Below are 5,277 nucleotides of genomic sequence, written 5' to 3' on the forward strand. Positions count from 1 at the left end.
TGTTTCTACAGTAGCCCAGACTGGACAAACAAAACACTGGCTCTAGATAGGGCCTTTTGCATTTCACAGACATAGTAGTTTCTTTCTCCCACTTGGTTGACGAGTCAAGGGGTTTCCATCAGTTGCAATCTACAACTTCACCACTAGATGCCACTAAATCCTAAACACTGGTCCTTTAAGGGGCTTTCCGGGCTGCTTGCTGTAGATTTTTCCACAGTGCACACTTCAGTATCAGTAAGGATCCTGTTAGGACAGGGCTGTAGCAGAATGCACACATCAATAGTTGCAGCAGAAACGAAGGTGTGCAGTTCGCACACAGACCATACTGAAGCCATTAGTCCCCTCCACTAATTGTGCCAAAGTATTGGTGTCAGTCTTCTGAACCCTAACTGAAAACTTGCTACACCAACGCATTTAGCCTCCCAACTGTCCTCACTGTGTTCTCTGCCTGACACAGTGGATACACAGGAGGCCAATTGACTCGGGCACAAGACAAACACTTCATATCAGCAGACTCAGCTGTTGGTTTTGCATACATGTCACATAGCTGTCACTTACTTGTGACCAAGTGACACACAAGTGACAGGCACAGATGTATACAGACAGTATTACTCATATTGCAAAAGTTATTAGACAGAGAACTCTGCTCTGAGCAGACAACTTTGTGTTGGAGAAAGGTTGTAGTGATGCAGATTCATTTTGCTGGTATTGCTTATATCTATGAGAATCAGTGGTGACCAACAATGATAAGGTAAAACATATTAAAACACATTAACAGCTAAAAACCTGCATCATTATTAATTCTCTTAGGTGAAAGAATTCTTTTCAGATGCAATTTTCTAATTCAGGACACATCTTAGCCCCAGAAGAATAACATCGTAGCAGAAGCACAGCTGGAGTCTTTTTGTTGGACAGAAAACATCAATCTAGTCTTATTCATTCCCATTCATTATACATGAACCCATGCACTTACGTTGTTAGCAGGGTTGTGCTCAGGGTTTTATCTCGACAGCTAATATGGATTAATTCCTCAGTTGGAATTGCAGCTTCCTCTTCCCACCAAGCTTTCCTTCCACATGTACATCTGCAAATTTCCACTGTGATAAATCATCAAGCAAAGCATCTGCTAGAGAAGCCTGCTTCTTTTCTCTCGTTCACTACGGCAGCTATCACATCCAACCGGTTTCCTGTGACTCCTGGCCACTAACAACACAGCATGCCTCTGCGCTGTCAACACGAAACTAAGAAAGGTCTTCAGGCCACATCACAGCGTTAGTACACAACTCCAAGCGTGATTTTCTTTCTGATTAGGGACCCTAATCCTTAGGGTGGAATATCAGGGTGACGTTCAGGGATTCTGATGGTTGAATCTTGTAATTTGCAATGAGCGATACGTCAGATTCCCATGAACAAGACTGAGCACAGAACTTCAGGAGAGAACTCAACCACAAGACAATATTGTAAGAAATATCTAATCACCAAGCCTAAAGTGCTGTTGCTAAGCCACAAAAGACAAGGCAATTTGTATTCTCATAGGTTTGTCCATGTCCGTGATGATATTGTTGTACTCACTAACCAAGTAACTGCGGGAATCTTGGAACACATCAACATTACTAAAAAAAGTCTGATGTGGCAAGAAACAGGAGAGGTCAGACACCATTAGTCAAACTTATTTTGAAGGGACAATGAAGGGAAACGGTAAAATTATCACCCACACTGTCTGTTAATAAAATGCAACACAGTTTACAGACCTACTTCCTACTTCAACTTTGATCTAAGAAACCTCAATAGCCAAACATTTTGAATTTATAATGGATCCTGAAAAGTTCAGTGACTTCAAACGTAGCACTGTCATAGGATACCGTACTAGATCTGCCCCTACTGTAAGTACTATTATTGTGAAGTGGAAGCACCTAGGAGCAACAACAGTTCAGCAACGAAGTGGTAGACCACACAAATTGAGTGGGGCCGACGAGTGCTGAAGTGCTTAAAAATCTCTCATCTGTAGCATCACTCAGTAGGTGTGTGTAGGAGTTCCAAAACTGCCTCTGGTAGCAACATCAGCACAACAACATCAACACCTGCACCGAGCCCTGGCGTTTCAGATGACACCAGCCTAATTGTTTTGGCACGTCTGGCTCAGTGGCACTATCCATGGTACTTCATTCATGTTATATTAGCACTTAAAGGTCCAGTGTGTGGGATTTAGTAGATTGCAACTTGCTGAACATTGCTTGCATCTGTATTTGACAACCTGGGAATGAGAACAGGCAGTGAAGTGTGTCAGAGAAATTATGGTGGCTGTGAAACTTCACTGTGCAAGACCCTATCTAGAGCCAGTGTTTGGTTTGTCCATTCTGGGGTACAGTAGAAACATGGAAGTTTAACATGGTTCAACCCCGTGTAAGTCTGACCTTTAACCTTTTGTTCTGTTGTGTATGATCACATCCTTTATATGTCAGCATGAGGAAAGTACATGTGGCAATATTGCGCTACTTGATGAATTACATGTTTAAACATTGATTCAAATATTCCTGCAAATTCAGTGGTTAACTACAATTGAAGTTTAACTCTCTTATTAAGGTTCATAATTATGCTAAAAATCTTACTTTAACAGCTGCAAGAAATAGCCTAACAGGCATCACAGTCTACATTAGTGATGCAAACCTCATGTACACATAAATCATCCATCCACCACCAACCCCAACAAATTTTCTCTGACCCGCAATCAGTTTTTTTAAATGTTTCCATCGGTGCAGGAAAGTCACTGCAGCAAATATTGTTAATATTTAAGCAGCAAAAGTAAAAACTGCAGCCAAGCTATAAGCCTACTTGACAGAGGAATCTCTGATGGAGCTCAGGATTCAGCAGGAGAACTGTTTCACTTCAAACTATTTCTCGGTATGAACATGACTGTGTGTGACCTTCTTGGATATGTAGAAAAACACAGAACTATTTTTAATTAATCAAAATTAGATCCTCACCGATCCTGTCTGCGTGTTGGGAGATTTAAATAATCAATGTAGACCCTGCTGTGCCTATATATACATATATGCACACAGATTCTCTTAATGGTAAGAACCATCTGCGACCCATAATAAGTGAAAAAGTATTATTTTAATTCTGATTAAAACTTGGACAATTGGGACTGGGACAACTGGGAGTGAATGTTTTTTTAAATTTATTTTTCCAACTATTTCTCAGTACTCTGGGACACACAGCTTAAAAAACAGAGACAATTCTGGACAAACCGCAATGGGTCACTGTACATTACAAGCATGTTAGCATGCCGATGTTAGTATTGTGTGTTGTATTCAGTGATTTAAGTAAATAAAAGCCTATGGCTATAATTAGAAGTTTTACGGTACCTTACGGTACCTACCTACTAACTGATGTTGATCAGAGTAGAATTTAGAAGTGGGTATACCCAGAGCTGACTGAAAAATAAGTGGGTAAACTCCATATACCTGCATGTTCCTTGCACTACGCCACTCAAGGCCTTTTCCACCAACAGGGAACCGGCTCTGTTTTGGTTCACACACCTAGTTTTTCAACCAAAATTTATTTGGGTTCAGAACCTGTTGTAACAAACAAAAAGCAGGATTTCCTTGGGAACAAAAGTGGCTGTGTCATATTCTATATCCAATACTATGGTTTCTGTTAAAACTGGTGGAAACGCAGGCTGGTTCACTAGAGAGCACCAAGGTTCCAGGAAGGGTAGATAGATACCAGTAGAGTTTCTGTTTTCAGCAATTTACACCTACTTACTTTTTCTCTATACTCCACCCACTCTGCTTCTCTACTGAACACAGTTCTAAATCAACAAAAACGCAGTCTTCCTCTCTGGCTTCCCCCGCAGTAAATCACATCAGATGGGCGTGTACAGGCTAATATGTGTGTCACCCTGGCTTTCCGTCAAAAGGAAAATGCCTGGAGGAGTTGCTCTCTGACTCCCCAGACACGCAGTGAAAATCAGATGAAATTAAGCTCTAAATGAGCCTGTTTTCATGCAGAAAATGAAGAGACATATTTTAGGTTTATGTAGGTAAAAGAGCAAAATATTTTAGGTGTAATTAATTACTACATGATTCATAGAACACACTGGACATTTCCAACTGAAGTCATGTTCTATTTATATTAAATATTAATATAATTATATATTAAATTACTTAGTGTCTGGAAACACTTTTTTAAAATGCAGAGGGGTTAAAAGTTAGGTTCAGTTTTTCCACTCTGCTACTGTTTCTAGGTTCCACTGTGTTATTGTGAGTCAGTGTCTTAATTGAACATCTGAGAGATATAAATACTCCTGGTGCACATATGGGAAAATCATACATGACACACTGTAGATAATTTGGATTAAATTACATCCAAAACAATAACACTGCTAAAAAGCGCTCAACTTTACTTTTTTATAGTTGCACAATAAGCTGGACAAAGATTTGTTATGCTTAATTATGGAAATGTATTTTTAATTGTATCAAATTGGGTGTCATGAGGTTAGCTGCTACAAAAACAGCATTTGGAGTCAGTGCAGCTTCATCTTTGAGCAGAGTTGATAGTGAGGGTACAGACTGAAGGCCATCTACGAACTGTATATTTAATGTACAGTGTTCTACCATATAGTTTTGGATGGATGTAATAAGTCTAAGCTGGTTGTTCCCCTTAGGTTGCTTATTTCTCCCAGCAGGTTTAACTGGGATCATCCTTCAGTCAGTATTCCACTGACTGACTAATGTCTGATGCTTTTATTTGCTTTTTGGGAGAACTGGACTGATGTTTGAGTTGACACTACTAGGAACTATCATGTATGGTAAAAGTTTCCATATACATTGTCTGTATGTCATATTAGACCATATTAGAGTTGAACGGTTCTATTTCAATTTCTGTTCTTGTTAGCTGTGTGTATTTTATATTACTTGTCTTTTTGCAATCTACTTTCTTTCCTCCTGCCTCATTTGTTTTTGTGATTTATGTGACTTGGCTGCTGTGACACTGCAATTTCCTTTTGGGATTAACAAGCTATTCTGTCTTTCTATCTATATATGTTTTGTTAAGATGCTCCTCTTTTTTTCCTCATTATTTTTCACATCTTATGCAGGAAACCTTCACCTTCATCCTGCTGCAGCATTTGTGAGTGCAGCTAGTTACTAATAAGCTTATTTAACTATTATTGATTGATTTTAACAGTTGTTGGGTGACTGTTCATGAACTTGTCACTGCAAACAAAGGAAGGCTCAAAGGGGAACTTGGTAACTTTTTCAGCTTAATAAACCC

The 5,277-nt window shown here is 39.4% G+C and overlaps 1 protein-coding gene across 1 annotated transcript in view; it reads right to left on the bottom strand.

The window, feature by feature from the left end:
• Positions 1-5,277, bottom strand: part of plch2a (phospholipase C, eta 2a) — a 66,186-nt gene that overhangs the window by 39,224 nt on the left and 21,685 nt on the right. The gene's annotated exons all lie outside the window — the stretch shown is intronic.

The sequence above is a fragment of the Morone saxatilis genome, unplaced genomic scaffold, assembly GCF_004916995.1.
Source record: "Morone saxatilis isolate NCDOM2014 unplaced genomic scaffold, NCSU_SB_2.0 Contig15, whole genome shotgun sequence".
In the NCBI taxonomy this organism is placed as follows: domain Eukaryota; kingdom Metazoa; phylum Chordata; class Actinopteri; family Moronidae; genus Morone; species Morone saxatilis.